Source organism: Talpa occidentalis, unplaced genomic scaffold (genome assembly GCF_014898055.3).
Source record: "Talpa occidentalis isolate TD23 unplaced genomic scaffold, MPIMG_talOcc4v2.1 talOcc4.5, whole genome shotgun sequence".
Lineage (NCBI taxonomy): Eukaryota > Metazoa > Chordata > Mammalia > Eulipotyphla > Talpidae > Talpa > Talpa occidentalis.
In genome coordinates this window covers 92,744,084-92,766,018 of record NW_023604861.1, presented here as the reverse complement: position 1 = coordinate 92,766,018, position 21,935 = coordinate 92,744,084, and positions in this window count along the sequence as shown.

Below are 21,935 nucleotides of genomic sequence, written 5' to 3'. Positions count from 1 at the left end.
ACCATCCCCTCTATGGTTTCCATACATTTCCAGCATGCCCTAAAATCACAAAAATGCCAGAGTTACAGAGTTATACTTACCTAGAAATTAAGAAGTGCTTTGCACCCATAAGTTTATTGAAAAACAGTATTTTACAGTTTTTATGAGGGTGCCATCTTGACACCTTGAAATAAAAGGATCAACCTTTATCTCCCAGAACTCTTAAAACCAATGATAATGACAAGAACAACAAGGCTCTTTTCTACTGGAAGAACTTTTCCCTGTCCGAGGGGCTAAGTTAATTGAAAATGAACTAAGCTCTATTCTTTGCTTCAAGCTCCAGATCATACTTCATTTGCTAGGAAATATTCACAGGGTGACTTGGCATTATGTATTTTGATCTCTTCACTCCTCTCTTCCTCTGTTGCCCCACTACTACTGGTCATACTTTGAAAGCACAAAGTTATATTGGGAGTTTAATGAACAGAAATACTCTAATACCCATAGAACAAATATTAAAGTGTTTGGATCACAAAGGATATTGACAGTGCTCACATAGCCTCAGGCTACGTGCTTTATTTTCTTCTGTTTAATCCTTCTACTCTCTTCTCAGGGATTGCAAATGCAGCTTTTTGTGGGTGGCTTCTTTATCTGAACACATGATTTCTGGATTTCTAGAGCTACTCCCTTTGTAGTGGTTTGGGGGTCTTTCCATGTCCCCTAATGTATTTCTCAATGTTCATTTTTCTCCAGGGTTAGATCAGAGGGCAGATAGGAACAAATTTATCAGATTCACACCAGCAGAACATTTCTCTCTGCCCCTAAAATTTAGGGACTTTCCCCTAAATTTGTTTCTCATTCAGGAAGCCTTCTACTTATAAATACCTCAAAAGGTAGTCTTGTACTCACCTGCAGCTTCCAGGGTGCTTTGAAACAATTCAAATTCTTGGGGTTCTTTCTACAAATCTACTGAGTGAGAATTTTAGAGAGGGCCAGAGAATCAAACTAGTTAAAAGCTCTCCAGGTGATTCCTTTGCACATTAGAATGTGTGGACGGCCACAATAAATGGCACCATTAGCCACCCAATTGCTCATGCCAGACTCTGGCAGTCAATCCTGACGATTTTTATGTTTCTCAACCTCCCTGCATTTAATCAATAACCTAATCTACAAATTTACCTCTTAGGGAAGTCATGATTATAAGAGATACCATCTGAGGCAGTGATTTATAATCTGATTAGGTAGGACACTGAAGCATTAAATGAATTAATTCCTATGTGCAATTTACACTCTTCTCACAAAACTTAAAGATAAATGCTCCTTAAGGAATAAGATGCTGAGTAGCTGAACAAGATGCTAAATCAAAGCATACAAAGTCCAGTCTACCAGATTTCTTCATCCCTTTTGGTTTCTAAACTCCCTTTGCTTTCATTTTCTGATTACCTCTCTGAACCTCAAAATAGACATTGTCCCCTTTCTTAATTCCTATTTTTTGTCAAAAACCATGGTATATTTTATTTTAGCATATTAAAGATCACAGTGTTAAATCATGTGTTCTGCTTTCAGGTGAGAGAAACTAATTTTCCAGAAGCTTAAATAACCCAGAACAATTTATTTTTGCTACAAAGGAAGACGGAATAGAAATTTGAGGTTGATTTTCCCCCCTTGTAATTGTGTCTTATGTTACCATTTGCTTGAATTTCTTCCTGACAGAATCTTTTCATAATGGCTATTGTTATAGCTAGTGCTTCAGAATGTATTCCTTGCTAGCTCCAGTATTTGTTTTGCTACTTAAAATCTTAACACTGTGTTGCAGCTTTCTCATAAATGTCCAACATTGATACATAATTTCTTAAAATTAACCTTTACTTTTGTTTGGATTATAATGTTATTATATGTAATAGAAAAGCAAAGAGCAAAGTATAAAGGCAAAAACATCAACTACGATTTTACAAAAAATATGTATCTTTACATAAAATTGGGCTTAAGGAAACTCTAAGCATTTACTAATCTCATAGCTCCCTTTTAGGAAAAGCAGCCATAAATGTTTATTAAACACATACTTTGTGCAGGCATGAGCTGAGAACTGAGCATTTAGTAGTGAATAATTCAGGTATAGTTGCTATAGACTCTCATGGAGCACACTGAATTTTATGTTTTATATTTTTTGTTTTGGCAGAAGGTGCTATGGACAGTCCATTAAGTGAAGTGATATCATATACTAACCAAGTTCACTCATTCAGCATTTATTAAGTGCTATTTTAGTCAATATAAGTAACATTAGCTGCTTTAAGAAGACAACAGCTTAGAAACTTTAGTGTCCTAAAATAATAAGAACTTTCTGGTTCATATTTCAGTTTGATGAGGTTGGGCTCCTCTCCAAGTTAGTAACGCCTTAGGAATTAAGACATATTCTACTTTGTGATGCCACCATTTTTAGCACAGATCTTAATGGAAGAATATAAATTATTATATGAGATTGTTAAAAGAATCAGACCTGAAGTGACTTACATATTGACATTCTTTTGGTTGGACTTAGTCTTAAGACCCTCAACCGAACTGCAAACGGGGGAATTCAGGAGAGGAGAATAATGGGGGATTTTGTAAATACTTAGCTTTGTCGCTGCTGCAGATCATCAAATGTCCTTTCAGGATTTCCCCATACACAGAGCAGTTCTTATTCCCATTTTCTCCATATGGATCAATCCTATCTAGTCAAGGTTCATTATCAGTGGGAGAGTCCTTTTTGGCTTGATGATAAAAATAAAGAGAAAATGACCACTGTTCCCATACCTACATATAGTGGAGGAACAGCGACAATCTAACAGCAAAACCACTTCCAGGCAGGTGAAAAAATGGGAACATACCATGTTCCCAAATATGTGGCATCCTGAAATCCCAGCAAAAAGGCCTTTGACCTTGGGGATGGCAGAAGGAAAAAAAAAGTCTTAATTAGCATAGGAAGAGCTTATCTCTGAAAATTATTTTCAACAAGACATAGAAGTAAAATTTAAAAAATACCCAAAATATCAAATGTATATGTATTGTTAGAAAAAGAAACTATCTGTAAAATATTTAGAACAATGTCATGTAATAAGTATTCACTTTATATAAGTTAACAAGAATGGTTATATACTTTTGGCTGAAGGCAATGAAAAACTAGTGCCAACTGAATTTAAAAATTAGGAAATTTACTATCTCATAAACTCTGAAATCCAGACACAGTAAAGACTTCAAAGCTTGGTTATCCAATGGCCCTAAGTTCTTTCCTTCTCTTTGCTCTGTTGGAGAGCACCTCACAAGGTGACTGCCTGTCAATAGGCAAACACTCACGGTCTTAGTCATGTACTGCAGGAGAAAAGCAATAGCTTTTGCCTTAATTCTAGAATGAGTTCTTTATCTTCATCCTGACTGGACAAACTTAGGTTACAGGCCCATCCCGCACCAAAAACAGTCTCCAGGATGAATCCATGTGCTGATTGGTATGATGTTAGGATACAGTTGAGGAGCTGAAATGGGCTCCATCTGTTCTGAGTCACATGGGCTGTATGATGTGGAATAGACCCTTCTTTAAGGCAGGAGTCATGACTAGAGAGGCAGCTGTGAATGTCCATGACACATGGTATGCCTCAAATAAGTCATGTGTCACTTAATAAAGGGGACACTGCAGAAATATGTCCTTGGGTGATTTTGTTATTGTGTGGATGTCGCAGTATAATTACACAAACCTAGATGGTATAACCTGCCTAGACTGTATGGTGTAGCCTACTGGGCCACCTTCATATATACACCATTGTTGATAGAACCTTCATTGACACAAAACAATGGGTGATTGCATGGTGATCACTTCACGTTTTGATATGTGTGACACAATTTTTTTTTGAAAAGCAAAACCTTCTATATACTTTTTCTGAGGAAAGCTCAGGGTACATTGGTAACAAATGAGAGAAGGGCAAAATTTGGAGCCAGTGAGTCAGGAAGGCCCAATAACAGAACAGTGGCCATAGCAGGGTGACTGTGAAGGGTGGGAATTCCAAAGCAGAAGTAGCAGTCTCAGAAAAAATTCAGAGAAAAGTAAGGAAGGAGAAAACTGGAGAAAGTGCCAGGTGTTAATACCAAGATAGTAGCTACTAGCCACATTTGGCTATGAACACTTGAAATATGGCTATTGCCACCTGTGAATTATGGCTATTGCCACCATGATAGTATTTTGCATATACATATTGAATACAATATGCTATTAAAGTTCACTTCACCTGTCTTATTTACTTTTTTACATGTGCCTTCCATCTTGTTTTTTACTGGGCAATGCTGACTTAGACACAGTGAAATGTGAGAGGTAGGATTTAAATAGGGGTGAAGTTGGTCATGAAGCAAGGGCTGGCTCATGGCAGGTCTTAAAGGCTAGGTCATGGAATTAAAATGTTATAATAATTTTTTTAAAAGATTTATTTATTTATTTATACAAGCACTAGATATAGTCAGAAGCACGGGAGGGTGAGAGAATTCACAAGAGCCAGAGCGGGGAACAGAACAGGCAGACTGATGAAATACACTGCTGAGGGGAGCAGCAGGTGCAGCAGGAGAGGTCTGCATGCCATGTGGAACCCTCGCCGGTGGCCCGGGATCAAACCGGTGCTGCAGAGGCTGCGGGCAGCTTCACAGCCTAGCGCTCAACCGCTGCACTATCAGGGGAGGCCCAAAATGTTATAATTTTGTTGTTGGGGAATCACTGAATGTCTGATGTACATTTCAGTAATTTCATAGGTGTCTTTTGGAGAATGCATTGCAGGGGGTAAGAAATCCAAGAAAAAATTGCAGTAATTCAGGTAAGAAAAGATGAGGCCTGAAAAAGTAGCAGTGGGAATAATGAATGAACAGATTCAAGAAACAGTAGATAATTTTGTGGTGGATAAAATGCTTTTACCTGGCTGAGGGAGAACATAGAATATGTTTTATGAAAAGAATATATTATATGTGGGTTTCTGACCTCTGTGTTCATCTATAAAGGAAATACACAAGACAGAGACAGTTTGGGGTAAAAGTTGACAAAAATGTCATGCATTGGAAAGATAAAGAAAGGCTCCAACCAAACAAAACATTTCTGTGAATATGATCTGGAAATGGTTGTTTTGTTATGACCTCACCAATATGCTGTCTTTGAACTGTAATCAAAATAAATTGTAGCATCAGTGGGGCTATTCTTGATATCTCTTCTTTTATTCTCATGTTTGAAGTATTCTTTTTTGAAGTTAGTCTTTTCTAATACTTAGAATCAGCATATTTTTATCCCCAGTTTCTCTGATATTGTAATTTATCCTCTTATTAATGAATTTATTAATCAATAATGAATCCAAGTATGCAGTTGCTCAGTGTATCTCATTATTATCATCACCAATGGACAAGTAATTTTAGTTTTTGCTCCATCAGGAGCTAAATCATCTCTGTTTTTCAGTGCTGTCACAAGTGAAGTCTTGGCTTGCTACAGCAAAAAGTCTGGCCTGCTTCAATATTTTTCTGTTACTTGCTCAAAATGGAAAGAAATTTAGAATTCTAAACTTTTTGTGTTTTCTTGCCATATAACCTATAATGTACTATGTTCTATACCATGTAGTTCCCTTTGTTTGCAAACATGATCTTATTTCCTAGAGAGGAATTGAAAGATGGAGAGTTCTATACGTCCCCTTGGTGTCTGGACTCAGGGTGGAACTGCTGTGGCAGTAGCATCAGGAGCCAGAATGCATAGGCCTGATGTAGAGTCCAGTCACACCTCCAAGATATTGTGGGCTTGGTTTCAGACCAACAAAATAATGTCAATATTGCAATAAAGTGACTCAAGAATTTCTTGACTCTCTGTGCACATATTTATACTATCCTATAGTCTGCATTAAGTGTAAAGTAGCATTATGTCTAAGAAAAACAATGTTAATACCTTAATTAAAAATAAAAAATACCTTACTGCTAAAAATTGTTCTCACTTGAGCTTTCAGGCAATCATAATGTTTTGGCTGGTGGAGGGTCTTGCAAAAAAAAAAACAAAACAAAAAAAACAATATCTGACAAGCACAATAAAGGAGCATGCAATAAAATAAAGTTTGCCCATGGAGCTGTCTGAGACAGAGAAGTCTTTTCATATAATGACAAATTTTCCTGAATCATTTTGATCAGACTTATTATATAAACCAATTTTTTGGCCAGAGTGGAGATGGAAAGTTTTTTCTCTTAGGATTTTGGAGTCAGGTCAATAGGTATATAAGTATGTAAGGGATGCTGAGGTATAAGTAGAAAGAAATAGGTTTATTGATGAGAGATTTTAATAAGCCCTCTGTGACTAACCAAAATCCAGCAAATGTTATGTGACCCTTTCTTGTGAAATGAGTCTATTTTCTCCTTCAATAATCTTAATAATAATCTCATCATAATCAAATGAGTTTCTGTAGGTTTTTACTGTCTCTATAATTTTGCCTTTTTCAGAATGTAGGTAGAACTATGTGGTATGTAGTTTTTTTACACTAACCACTCAAAATGTTTTACCAGGGCTTAGTTCATAGTAGTCCTCTCTTCTTCCTAGTTTCATTTTTCAAGAGTAGTTAACTGACGTCAATTGGGGTTAAAAATATTAATTATAATAAGATATTTTGAGAGAGGGCCTCCCTGGTGGTGCAGTGGGTTGAGCGCATCACTGTGAAGCTGTCCACAGTCTCTGCAGCATGGGTTCAACCCTGGCCTGCCGGAGAGATATCCACATGGCAAGCAGACCTCTCCTGCCACACCCACTGCTCTCCTCAGCAGTATATTTCATCAGTCTACCTGTTCTGTTCCCCGCTCTGTCTCTGGTGAATCCTCTCACCCTCCTGTGCCTCTGGTCTGTACCCCAGCTATTGTATAAATGAAAAATAAATCTTTTTTTTAAAAGATATTTTGAGAAACCAGAAGCATATACTTTTATTATGGTTAATTATAATTATTCTACTTTATTATTGGATATTGTTAATCTCTTGTGGAGACTAGCATACACTTTATCTTAGGTATGTATGTATGGGAGAAGAAAGTATATATATGGGGCTTAGTACTGTCCAGTATCAGATTTCCACTGGGATCTTGGAATGTGTCCCCCAAGGATAAGGAAGGACTGCTGTAATTTATTATTATTATTATTTTTAGAAAACCAGCTTTTGGCTTCATTAGTGTTCTCAATTGTATCTATTTTTGGTTTATTTTCTCTCTTTCCTTCTAATTTCTTTGGGTTTATATTGTGGTTCTCATTTCTTGAGTTGGATCCTTTATAATGTTTAGATTTTATTTTTGTTTAATGCAAGGTCATAAAATATTGATTTTCCTTAAAACACTGCTTTAGGGGTAGTGCACATGTAGTGATATATAATGTTTTTATTATTAATCAGTGCTAGATAATTATATTTTCACATGAAGCTATTTATGTGTATTTTTGTTTGAATTTCAAAATGCTAGAAGTTTTTATGTTTTTGTAATTAATTTCTAACTGATTTGCATTATGATAAAAATAGATTTTTTTTTTACTTTTTTGACATTTGTCGAGGCTTGCTTTATATTCTAGTACATGAATAAGTTGTATAAACTTACTCATATTCTTGAAAAACATATTTGTCCTCAAATAGTTGATTTCAGAATTCTACTTATATCCAAGTATAGATATAAGCTTCTTAATTGTGTTTAAATCTTTTATATTATTATTTTTACCTGATTGATCTATTAATGATTAAGAAAACCACATTGAAATCTCTTATTTTGATGATAGATTTGTAACAATAGCTTTATCAGTTTATTTCATGATATATTAACAAATTTTCAGTTAATTATTTAAAATTATTATATTTTCCATCATGGTGAATGGAAACTTTTATCAATGTGTGGGGAACTTCTCTATCCCCAATGAAGAGTTTAAAATTTAAACTCATTTTGTTTAGTATTCATGTAGTTACACTAGCATTTTTTCCTTTAGATTTTTGCTGATATCTTTAGTATCTATTTTGTTTCAACCTTTCCTAACTCTTAACATTTAAGTGTGTTTCTTCTGTACAAATTAAAAAAAAATAAACTGATAACCTATCTTTAAATTGCTGAGTTTTTTCTTATATTCATTATAATTATTAATGTATTTGGGCTTAATTCTGTTATCTTTGTTTATTGTGCACTTTTGCTACCTTCAATTTATTTCTTATTACTTTTTTTGGTAAGAGTTGCATAAATTTTTTTTTACCTTGAGACAAACTTTTGTATATTATTTTCCCCTTTCTTAAACTCCAGATTATTGATATTATACATAATTTTAATTCTGCATTATCATGAAAACACTTTTGTCTTTTAGTTTTCTTGAATAATTACAAGCTTAATCATATACATCTTTTTATATTAATAACACTTAATACACTTAGTATTCTCTTAGAACATCTCCTTGATTTTTTCTCCTCTTATCTTGGTACTCCAAAAAGTTATCAATGAAGTAATTATGTGTGAAATCTTTCATGTTCTAAGATTCTGCCATTTTCCTCATTGGAGAAGCAAACAATGCTCCCTTTTTATGATGTAGAAGAATATAGTTTGGGGTCTCATCCAGCTGTAGGTTTATCAGTAAACAGGTCCTCTCTATCTCAGAATCTCATCTTCACTCTGAGTATGGATGAGGTAACCCCTTATTTCTCATATAAAGCTCCCCCCACATTTTGATACCCCTACATACTCATGGTCCATTGTATCGTACTTTAGGATTTACAACCATGTGATTTCCCCATATAAATGCTATTAAATTGCTTATTTTTCCTTTGCTAACCCAACTGATGCTGGTTTGATTACTCATTCAGCCTGAGAATAACCCAGAGGGGTACAGGATGATACACCTTTGTGCCCATTTTTAACCCTAAAAACTCAGGATTAAAAACTCAGTCTCTTCCTTGCTTTGCAGACTGGGAAGGGAAGTTTTGAACTGAAGAATTACCTGGGAACCTGGCCAGAGACCTTGGGCACAAAGGGGAACCAAATGATTGTTATTCAAACAGAGCCATAAAGGTCACCTGTGGCCATTAAATGCCAAAAATGCAGGAACTTCTCATGGTCTGACACTTCAGTAAAGAGCAGTCAGCACGGACCTGTGTCCTAAATCTTAGAAAGTCCACAACTTCAGAGAATAAAACGTGCTTCAAACTTCTCTCAATGCAGGTACTCTCATCTCTCCTTAGCAGGTAATTAATAAATCTGCTCTTTTTACTTTTCATACTGTCTCTGGTGACTTCTTTCACACACACACCCAGTGTCCCTTCATAGCTGGTGATCTCCTTCTCACACACTTTCCTTTATATTATTCTGTGATTTTAACTTAATTATCCCTCCAAATATTTCCTCTTATTTTCTTCCTTCTGTGATTCCCATTATTCAGATGTTGGCACCTAAGAGTTTTTGTTTCACTTTTTCTGCTTTTATTTTGGATCAGGTCCTCAATATAATGTTCCCATCTATTAATTTATTCTTTTGCTGCATGTACTTCCATCTCATGCCTATGTATTTACTCAGAGTAAGAGCCTAGGCAACAAGATTAGGAGCACAGTCCTCTAGACAACCAGATCTGCTCATGACTTCTGACTTGCAAGCATGGGTTCCCAAGGCAGCCCTCCCTTCAGATTAGCTACTTACAAATTCAAGCATCAGATTCAACAATTTGTTACAATGACTTTCATAGCTCAGGGAAATGTTTTTATGGCTACAGTTTTATTACATCAAAAAGATAAAAAAATCAAAGTCAGACAAAAGAGATGCAGAGATTTAGAATCTGGGAATGGGAGGTTCCCAAAGGCAAAGCTCCTGTGTCCATAGGTATGTGGTAACTTCTGGCTTCGATCTGCAGAAATATATACACTACTGCCAATCTAGGAAGCTCTCCCTACCATCAGTGTCCAGGGTATTGAAACTGCAATTATTGAAACTTCATTACATAGTTGTTATTGATTGAGTTTTTGCCTGAATGGTTTAACTCAATCTCTAGCCCCCATTCCCCAGTGGTTGGGCTGATTTCACATGACTCATATTCCAACCTTCTAATGACATGGCTGATCTTTCCTGGGAACGACCCTCAACTCCACCCTCAATCATTTTATTAGCATAAACTTTCAGTTTCAAGGAATCCATCAGTAATAACAAAGACATTTCTTGGAAATTCCAAGTGTAACACATTATTTCCCAAAAGTGGAAGCTCTCTTTGGGTAAAAGTTAATTTTTGTTTTCATTTCAAAAATTATTTTCATGACTAATATTTATAATTAAATATTTAATTTTGTTTTGCTTTATAATATTTTGTCATGCTTATTTAAATATTTATTATTGCTTTGTTTAATATCTCTGCCTCTGATGTTATGTGTTATCAATTTCACACTTCTCTTTTGTTTGGTTTTCAATTTTATTGAAATATTGTACAATTTGTCTATAAACACCACATTTTATTAACATACAATTTGGAGTGTTTGAACATATGTACACACTCATGTTACCATTACCACAATCAGGATGATAGACATCTCACCTCCAAAAGTATTCTTGTGTCCCTTCTCCTCCCACCCTTTTTTGTTTTTTGTTTTCTTATTTCTTTTTCTTTTTTTTTTTTTGGTAAGAACAGTTAACATGCAATTTGTATTCTGAACAAATTTTGAAGTGTAGAATAACTTATTGCTAACTATAGGCACAATGTTGTACAGCAGGTCTTTGTAACTTCATTAATTTCTTTTGAAGTGTTTTTGTTGTCATTTATATATTTATATATAGAAAAACAGAACAATGGGTAAGATAAAGCCAAATTAAAAACTAGCCCTTGAAAGCTGACTGTGAAATGGGAGCAACTGGAGGGGAGGGAGGAGGGAGTGGGGGGGAGAACATGTGGGTCTATGGTGGTGGATTGTGGGATTGTGGGTTCTTTGTGGGCGCATTACAGCTACAACACTTGAAGGATAATCAATCCTATACTCCTACAATGCACAGTGCACACTGATATAAACCAATATTAACTCAAATAAAATAATAGGGGCCTCCTGGTGGCGCAGGCGGTTGAGTGCAGTGCTGTGAAGCTGTCTGCAGCCTCTGCGGGGCTGGTTCTATTCCTGATGGCCTTAGAGCAACCCACATGGCAAGCAGACTTCTCCTGTCTCGCCCGCTGCTCCCTTCAGCAGTATATTTCGTCAGTCTGCCTGTTGTGTTCCCCGCTCCATCTCTGGTGAATCCGCTTACCCTCCCATTCATCTGCGCTGTACTCTGGTTCTTGTGTAAATAAAAAATAAATCTTTAATAAAATAAAATAATAATAAAAAAATGAAGTGAAATAAAAGAATGAACATTAGGACCTTTTTTTTTTTTTTTTTTTTTTCTGGTGATAACCCAGGTAGGTTCAAAGGCAGAAAGGTAAAGTTGTAAAAAACAGAACTACAGAAAACTACTCTTCATACTGAACAACTCTTAAGCAAGGATTTCATCATTAGCTACTTGACCCTCTCTGGGATGGGTGGGGGGAGGGCAGTTTCCTTAGATTATAACCTACCCTGGAAGCTCAAAAGGGAAAGGGTATTTAGCACCTAGGCTGTTCAATACCTACCTACTTTTCTCTGCTTCTCCTTCTCTGAAGGAAGAGCTAGACCAAGTTAGAAGGAGTAGGTACTGACATCTCAACAGCTGGGCTCAAGCTGCTTTTCCTAATTTCTCTCTCTATTACCCACTGGCTGTACTCTCTGCCTGAGGTTGCAGGCTTCACTTCTTGCCTACAGCTTGGTTTCTAAAAGTTTCACAGTCTCATTCTTTTTCCTCCCCCTCCCCCTGCCCCTGTACTCCTTCCACCCCCTACCATTGATCTTAGGAGAGGGAGCTTGCAGCCTATGCTAATTGTGCTTCTTTTTGAGAATCAGAATCAAATTTAGTTTATTCCACATTATAAAGATGAGGCATCAGAAACTAAGTCAAACACAGTATTCAAGAAACAATCACTAAAAAGATGCTGAACCAGATTTCAAACTTTTCTTGATTGAATCTAAAAGTCTATGCTCTTTCTTCTCAGCTTTTCTCTGTCTCTAAGAAGGTGTAGACTAGATAAAACCTATCTTTCTGTAGCTTTGTAGCAATCAAGTTTTTCCTTTACCTGTATGCCCTTTCAAACCTGAAGACAAAGAGTTGATGCAGGTTAAGAAATGAATGCAGAGTGACATGCTTTGTGAAACTCCACAATGAACAAGTGCAACAATAGATAGTAGCATGGCCCCTGTGTTTTTCCACAGAGCAAATTTGCTGCTGGTTCATCTGACCTTGAAACCTGTGCCACTGCTTTGCGCTATTAGCAGACTCTAAATGTATATTCAGGTCACATCTGTGCTGAATTGTTTTATTTATGTTGATTGATTGTGGATTATGACACAGCATCCCTACTTATTCAGGGTAAGTGGAATGAGGAGTTTTAAGGACAAACAATGAACCAGCTGCAAAAAGGTCAGAACGTAGAAGAGTGCAAGATTGCAATTTGATCATGTAAACTTCAAAAAGGAATTTTTATTAAACCATAAAAAACATCTGTACCATCTTAAGACTGAAAAGTTCAGGCTTATTAGGCATTGTCTGCATAATGAGTTTTGCATACAGACATAAAACTCTCCTTCACCTGCCATGGCTCCTGAGGAGGAGCATTTAGTTTATTCCTTGCTTAGAAAGTATTTCAGACTTCTCCAACTGTCCTCTAATGGTCAACAGTTAGTGATTATCTTCAGAGTGATAGCCTGAAGTAGCAATAGAAAATTCTTATAGAAAATTCAAAGACATTTTTTTGAATGATTATAGTGTTACTCTAAAAATGTGTGCAGCTTTGCACTCTCTCCTAAAATATAGCTGGGTTTGCTTTAATAAATAAAAATATCACTGACTGCCTAAATCTTGTGCTTTGGAAACTACCTCTTTCTATTAAATTTGAATCTCAGAGATATGGACTCGTGCATATTTTTGTAGAGCTGTGCAAGTGTTTCTGATATGTGGCCAAATTAAAAGTCACTGCTGTAGGAAGATGTGTCTTAGCTGTCTTGTGGCTTTGTACTCTCCTTGGCATAGGAATAAGCAGTTCTGCTTGAGAAGTGAGGAAGTGAACTCTGAAGATTGGATTCTATGCTCTAAATCCAGGGAGTCATTAAAGATGTGGGGTTATAAGGACAAAACAGAAAAGTATGGGAAGATTTCTGATGAGATGTTCACCAGCTGTAAAGTACTAGATGTGACATGCTGTAAGATGGCAAAAATGCAAGCCAAGTCAGTGACGATGCAAATCGCAACTTTGTCTGCCATAGGTCACTAGATTTTAAAGAAAATAAGTCACATTTCAGAATTGTCTTCTTCAAAAGTTTTGTGATAGTGACTTGGTTTATTGCTTATTCAGATGTATAAAAAACAGCAAAAATGGTCTTTGGCACCCCATTCAGGTCCTTAGCAGTTTTGTTGCAGTTTATTACCTTGGTCAACCAGTTGATGACATGGGTTCTTGCCTTTCATCCAGGGAAGGGGAAAGGAATGAAGAAATGTCTTTGGACAAGAACTTTTTCTAGTATTTTCAGGCAAAGAGATTGTTGGTTTCCTTTTGATTGTTCATTACTCCACTCCCTCTTTATAAAACAGAACCGTGATTTAAGTTCAGGCATCCACTGTCATCCACATGACTTTGGCTAAATCTGATTAAAACTTGGTGACTTTAATCTCAGTGATTTGTTTAGAATGATTTGTTTAGATTGGTTTTGTGTCACAATTCTGTCTAGAAGCTAAAGCAATAGTTTTCTTTAGGGCTTCTCCTTTTAAGCAAGATTCCAGTGAGTCTTGTACTGATTTCTGCCTTAGGCTATTGCTTTGTGTGGGTGAAATGTTTTGAATTCTGGTGGTCAATTTGCTCTGTGAGAAGAATCAGTCCATAGGCAAAACTGAGACACAGAAACTGGTAGAGAGAAGGGATGGAAAGAAATTGAGTCCTTGATGACACCACTGAGCCACCAAATTGGTAAAACCTAAAGGGGTTCCTCAAGTTCCATTTTTATAATAAATATACTGTTTTTAGGTTCACCCCTCTACAATTGAGCAGAAAGTATAGAAATATCCTGTAGAGTCTTTGTCCCTCCCCCTCTTCCACTATCAATATTCTGCCCTGCAGTGATACCTTGGTTACAACCAGTGGACTCTTCTTGACATATCACTATGACCCAAAGTCCAAAGTAGTGTACATTCTATGGGCTTCGACAAATGTTTCATGATACATAGCCACTATTACAGCATCTTACAGGGTAGTTTCTTTACTATAAAAATACATTGTGCTTTTCCTATTCATCCCACTTTTCTCTCTAAATCCTGGCAATCATTAATGCTTTTACTCTCTCCAAAGTTTTCCTTGATTGTCATGTTATAGTTGGTCTATAATTTTCTTTTCTTGGGTTTTGGTATTAGGGTAATGTTGGCATCATAAAATATAGTAGGGGGCATTTATCCCTGCATAAAAAATAATTTGTGTAAGATGGGCATTAGTTTGTCTTTATTTTTGTTATTTTTTGCAAACAGCCAGACACATAAGTTTTCATTATTAATCCTCTCAAAAAATCTGCATGATCACCAATACCTCTAGTCACTGTAGAATATTTACTCCTTTTCCCAGCACCAACAGTAACCTTTTTAGTCCCTCTGACTTTATTTATTCTGTTTTATGTTCCTTTTGCTCTTTTCTTGAGGTCTTTTTCTTCTCATATAGAAACCATATCTTGCAAATCTATGATGGGGTTGATTTTTCTTTATATAATCCAAGGAAATATAAATCATGCCAATGCAGTTGTCTTGCCATCTCCAAAGTGGATTCTGAATCTAAATACAAAGATAACATCAGTGGTAGTCTTGTACATTTTAGCTAGTTTTCCCCAAATTTCTGTCTTAGGCTCTTCTGCCTTCCCAGGGCAAAAGATGTCAATGACCATTTTTTTTTTTTTTTGCCAAAGCAGTTGGTTGGTCATGAACTTCCTGGTCCAGATAGTGACTGGGTCATTCACAATGGTGCTAATTCACTAGTTCTTCTTTAAAGGCTTGATATAATTCATTAGTAAAGCTATCTAGGCCTGAGCTTTTGTTTTTTTTTTGGAATATTTTTTGTTAGTGTTTCAGTTTCTGTACTTACAGTCAGTTTGTTCAACTCAACTCATCTATTTCTTTCAGGGTTAGTCTTGGTAGATAATAATCTAGAAATTTGCCCATTTCTTCAAGTTCTCAAGTTTACTGGCAGGTAGTTGTTGATAGTAATATCTCATGATCCTTTCTATTTCTATGCTATCTGTGGTGATTTCTCCTCTATTAATTGTGATTCTGCTTATTAATGTTTTCTCTCTATTTTTTTTGTTAACCTAACCAGACATTTGTCTATTTTTTAATATTCTCAAGGAAATAATTCTTTGTTGCATTGATTTTTTTGCTATAGTCCTTTTTATCTTTCTGCTCTTTTATTTCCTTTCTTCTACTAACACTGACACTTGTTTCTCTTTTCCAAGTGCTGTAGGTGTAGTATTAGATTTTTCATTTGGGACTTCTCTTTATTCTTAATGTGGGACTGTATTGCAATTATTGTCCCCTTTATATCATTTTTGCTGCATCCCATAAATTTTGGTAGCTTGTCTCATCATTTTCTTTCATCTCAGAGTATTTTTTGATTTATGTTTTAATTTCCTCCTTTATCCAATAGCTATTAAGCAGTATATTGTGTCATCTCATGTATTCATAGTTTCCCTGAGCACCCTTGGGCCCCCATAGTACTACTGCTTTATAATAACTCCTTAAGAATGTCTGTCATATGCAGCTTGGTGTTATAAATTCTTCTAGTTTTTCTTTTAGTGAAGCTCCTTCCTCCTCCTTCTGTCCTGAATGCTAATCTTCCTGGTGAAGAATTCTAAGATGGAAGTATTTTTTGTTAAGTACTATAAATATGTCCTTCCAGACCTTTGTGCTTGTAATAGTTCTACTGAAAAGTCTTCTAACAGTTTGACTGGTGTTCCTTGTTACCTTTTTTTCTCATCCTATTTTTAATATTCTGTCCTGTTGGTTTTCAACAGTTTTACTATAATGTGTCTTAGTGTGTGTTATTTTGCTTGGAACTCTTTGCCTCTCTTGGTTTATTTCCTAATTTGAGATGACTTTTAGCAATTATTTCTTTTTTTTTTTTTTCCCTTGAAGAGGCATGTATTTATTTGTTTATTTGTTTATTTGTTTATACATGCAAGCACTGGGTACAGTCAGAAGCGCGGGAGGGTGAGAGAATTCACCAGAGCGGGGAGCAGAGCAGGCAGAAGGACCGAAGTACACTGCTGAGGGGAGCAGCGGGTGAGGCAGGAGAGGTCTGTGCGCCATGTGGGACCCTCCTCTGGTGGCCAGGGAGCAGCCGGGGATCGAACCGGTGCAGCAGAGGCCGCGGGCAGCTTCGCAACCCAGCGCTCAACCGCTGCACCACCAGGGAGGCCCAGCAATTATTTCTTTAAATAAGTTTTCTATCCTTTATATTTCTTTTCTTCTTCTCTGATTCCAGGTATGGATATTTCTTCTCTTTTTGTTATCTCAAAGGGCTCATATACTACTCTCAATTTTTAAATTCTTTTTTTCTCTATGTGTTGGTATGTTTATTTTCTCCAACATTGTGTTTTCAAGCTCCTTAATTCTCTACTTTGTTTCTGTTTGTTTGTTGTTGAGGCCCCCGACTCAATTTTTAAATTATAGCATTTCTTAGCTCTGTTTTTTCTAATTGGAGCTGCCTCATGTTTTCTTTATCTCATTGTTTTCTGTTCTCTGTGTGTTTTCTTTTAACTCCATAAATGTTGTTAGAACTGTTTTGTTGAATTCTTTTTCAGCCATGTTCCACAGTTCTACTGGCTTGAGAATCCTCTCAGGGTATTGTTTTTGCTTTAGCATTTGTTGTATATTCTGTCTCCTCATTTTTAATTTTTTTTATGTGTTATAATAGGGTTAGATTTCAGACTGTTGTCATTGTCCCTGTTGAAGTAATTAGGAGGACTGGTCCCAGCAAGGGGTTGTAGGTATAAGAGGACCAAGGCACTAGGTCACCGAGGATCACCTTCAGTAAACCAGGAATTCAAGTTTCCTACTCAGCTGTGGGTATCAAAGCTGTATGCTGGATATCAACAGTTTTCTCCTTTTCTTGGCAAACTCCTTAGTCTTAGTGTCTGTTGTATTCTCTTGTCTACTTCCAACTTTGGATATTTTCAAGCATTAGAGGCATCACTGGGCATAGATTGCAGCTGATCTGGCTTTGTAGGTCAGGAGTCCTTTTCTTCTCCAGTACAGAGCCATATCCTGGAGTTTACTCCAGTTATTGACAGAGACTTTAGCTCTAATTTGTTCAAGTGTCCTTTGTAGCAGGAGTTTTGAATATCCTGGCCTAAGATTTGAAGAGTAACCTCATCAATGAAAAGACTCAAAAGTACCCCTGTCTGTTTCTCCCTGACAATTCAGGCTCCAGTTGTTCTAGGTTGAAAGCCTCAGGCTCAGTCCAATACTCCCTGTTGTAATGCACCCTTCAGCTTGGGTGCTCACTCACTCGCCCCCTTGTCCAGTGCAATGCCCTGTCTCAGGAGTCCCTGATGTTGGTATGTGCCTGAGTCAACAACTATAGGGGTTTGCACAAGAGTCACACCTCATTCTTGTGGGTTGTACGGCCCCAGTATCACTATAAGCAAAGTTAACTTGAAGTTTTTCCTACCCCTTTCTGCTGAATTTTAGCTGAATGTGTGCTGCTGTTTTCCATTTTTCCTTCAGGGTATTTTTGACTTTGTTTTACTGAAATCTTGTTGAGGGTTTATGGAGAGAGTGTCCAGCTTCTTCACTCTGACACAATCTTGGGGACTGCTGCTTTATGTTATGATTACATGTGTGTTATGTGAAGGTTGAGGAAAGTTAGGCAATGAATAATTAGAAGATACAGTTTGGCAGATAAGAACTTTAAACTGGCCATAATTAGGTATCTCTAAATATACTCATTTGCCTACATTAAATGTCACTTGGTGAATGTACACAGTTCTCTCCTGGTGAAATATTTAAAAAAATGGAATTTTGAAAACATTAATAATCAGAAACTGATCTATCTAATAAAAGAGACAACTGAATGTTTATTGAAGCTTATCACTGTCAAGCTCATTGTGTTCTAGTTTATAGGAAGTAAGAAAAAACCATTATGAAGGAATTAACACCACAAAATATAAATCTTGCAAGTAATTAGGCAGTTGTATATTTATCAGTACAGAATGTATTTTAATTTTTAATCAGGGTTTTTGTTCCAACTGACAAAATAATAGCTTGTTTGCAATCTTCCATGGAAACAGACTTCCCAAAATGGGATTTGGTGCATCAGTGGGTCCCTCTTTGTTTTATTTGCCACCAATTCTGATGCACCATGTAATCCCCTCAATGAGAGACCCCAAGGAAATGCTGTGCTGCTTTCAAATTGGCTATGTTTTCACATATGTGATTCACAAGGTAAATAGAATTGGTCTGCTTAAGCAATACAGCCCCTTTTGCAGGGAAATGAGAGAGAAATATTGTTACAAATGTTTTGGAATTATTATATGAGCAACAAGAATGGTTTTTATGGACGCAGAATATAGATTAAATTTCCAGAGAAACCTCAAAATCGAAGAACTCCAATTGTGATATTCGTATATTGTCAATGGCAGAAATATTCCTGCTTATCTTCACCCCAATCATGAACAATATTTACATAATTAGATGCAAAAGACAACAGGGTTTTAGAAATATACCTGTGTCCCTATCAATCATTTTCTAAGAGATATTATGTGCTAAAATTAGGACACATGACGTTGTCTGTGATGCATTTGATAAAGCACCAAAAGGAGCTCCACAATTTACTTAGAAAACTCAAATTTAAATCCGGATTCCACTTTACTGTGAGGTTTCAGCGACTCTGTGCTGTGGTTTCCTCTCTGGTTAATGGAGAATCACTCTACTTGACAAGTACATTTTTTAGATTACTGTGAGAATTTTATGATGCATCATCAGAGAAAGGAATCTAACATTGGACAAACAATCTGAATTCTGACTTTGCCACTTACTATGACATTTGTCAAGTTCCTTAACCATTAAAGAGCTTTAGTTTCCTTATGTGCAATATAGAGATAATGATGTCTATCTCACAGGGTTCTTGTGAGGAGTTCCCATAATCCAGGTAAGATTTCCCGAGCATCTTCGGAATGCAATTAGAAGTTAAAAACACGGGAACTGCTTTCCATTCTTAAGAACTCTCAACTATAAAGTGTCAACCATAATTCAACAATAAGCCAAAGATTTATCTGTAAGCAAAACCAAAGTTTTAATTTAGGGTCTTTAGGCACTTGTAATCTAGGAAACACTCTGAATGGGCAAGGCCTTGTGAATAATGTAATGGGGGGTGGGGGCTATAAAATTTATATAGGTAGGATCATCTTCTACAGACAAATAGGTAAAGAAAATCCACATGTAAAAGTCAGGGCTATCTGCATGCCAGCACAGTCACAGATTGTTCCTTTTGACTCTGAGTTCTGATAGCATTTTGGTCTTTGTAAGTTTGGCACTGTCTTTCCAAACTCTACTTCCTGGTCAGGTTGCTGATTTGCAGAGGGTGATGTGTGGGGTGGTTGAATATCCATGCTACCAAGCTCTTGATGTAGTAGATGCACATGGGTGCTAATCTTTAATGATCCCCTTGTTACATTTCGGACTCTTCATGAATTTAAATTTGAAGATTTCTTAGTCTTCTACATAAAACTTTGTTAACTGAAAGTACAATAGAATCCATTTAGGGTTAGTTTGGGAAACTGGGAGAAGGTTGGTTCATAAGGAATTAGAAAAGATATTTAAACCATGAATAGGTGTTAAGCTCAAGAAAGACTTCACTTGTAACGGGTTGGATTGTAAATATTTTCAGTTGTTGGACATTACACATTGCTGTCACACCTACACAACTTTCCTGTTGTAGCACAAAAGTTTTTCTTATGGTAGGTAAAAACCCCAAAGAAGAGAGGAACATGTTTCTCTGGAGGGACCGTTAAACCCAGAATGATGTTTCTTTTCTTTTTTGAAAGTCATGACTCTGTGGAGAGGGAATGGGCATTGCCATGGTGGGTGATTTGGATCCAGTCTCTTTATCTCTTCACCCACGGTTTCTCTTTTATTAGATGTGAATATTGTGAAGGCACTTTGTACACTATTAGGCCCTGTGCCAGTGATAATTGTCTTTAGTAGAATATGAAGAATGAACTTGAGTTAAGGTGTTAATTAGAAGGGGCAAGCTCTCTACACTTTTGGAAAAATGGAGGGTGTCAACAGGGGAAGATATAGTGACTATCAGTTGTCACGCCATTTCCCCAGAGGTGGCTCACTATGGTCTGTTTGGGTCCAAAGTCCACTGACTTTGTGTTCACAGCATATAGAAAGCTGCCATTCAATCAGGCACCTGCTATTAACAGTTGTATGATACCAGCCACATCACTTTCCTGCCTTGGATCTTCATTTCCACATCTGTGAAAGGAATGGGCTTTACTGGGTCTTCACTGCATTCCGGGCATGTCTTCCCATTGTTCTAGTCTACATGCTATGATTGTGCTTATGGGAATATTACTGGCTTTGCAGTGCCATTGATAGTTGTAAAATCTTTCAGATACTTAATCCTTCTTCGGATGAAACTGGCTAATTTTGTACTGAATTTTTACTGTTTAGTAAATATCAGTATGAACAATTTTCCCTTTACTGAATCTAGAACATAAGCTCACACTCTACCCACCATTCCTCTTTTTCCTCACCATCCTTGTGACCCATGCATATTTAGCTCAGTTCTTTTGGGATCTGCACATTTCCACTTATCTTAACCAGATTCTATTAAATGGAGTTGGGAGTACCGTGGTCATTGCTATAAGCTTTGAGGTCAAGGAGACATGGGTGCTAGTTTCTAGATTTGCCATTCACACTCTGCATGGCTCTAACTTGTCTTGACTTCTCACCTGTAAAATAAGCATGAGGTCTACTTCATTGAGAAATTTCAGTGATTAAGTGTGACAATGACAATAAAATGCTAAGCATATAAGTTGTAACATAGTGAGACTTCAAATATTATTTTATTTGGCGCTATAGAGAATTAAGTCAGGAACACAGACTTGGAAGGCATTTCTCATTTCTTTCTATTTCATGTCTCATAGCCAGCTGCTCTGTTGCTGTACTGGCCTCTGTAGGAATGTTCCATCTCACTGAGCATGGTGAGAACTTCAGTTGTGACAAGCATGTGCAAACACAAGCCCCCTATCATGTGATAGCACCTTGCCTGTCTTCATTAACTGCTAATGTGTTAATTAAGTCAAGAGAAGCCATGAGGCAGAAAGGGATCATTTTTTTTTCCCTCAGCAAAACAAATGCTACTGGAAAAAGACTTATAGATCTATTTTTAGTGACATTGTGCTGCGATGCATAGTGTTGGTGGTTATGGATACAAGATGAAGTGCCAAGTTCAAGGGTCTCAAAAAAGCTTGAGAGATGAGGCAGGAATTGGAGATTCCAGCAGAGTGAGAACATATAGGCCATGTAAGGAGTTATGAAGGAAGAGGTACAGGGAGAACAATAGGTCGCGGGCAGAGGCTAGCTAACTTGGTCTGTAACAGGCTGAATGATATGTATTTTAGGTTACTGAACATTATGTTTTTCTATCACAGCCACTCAACTTTGTCACTGTAGCATGAAAACAGCATAGAAAATTGTAAATGAGCGGGCATAACTGTGTTCCAGTGAAATTTTATGTATGGATACTGAAACGAGTTTTATATTATTCTTTTTCAAAATTAAAAAAAAATGCAGACATTATTCCTAATTCACTTGCATAACAAAACAATCTGCTGGTGGCAGTTTGTTGA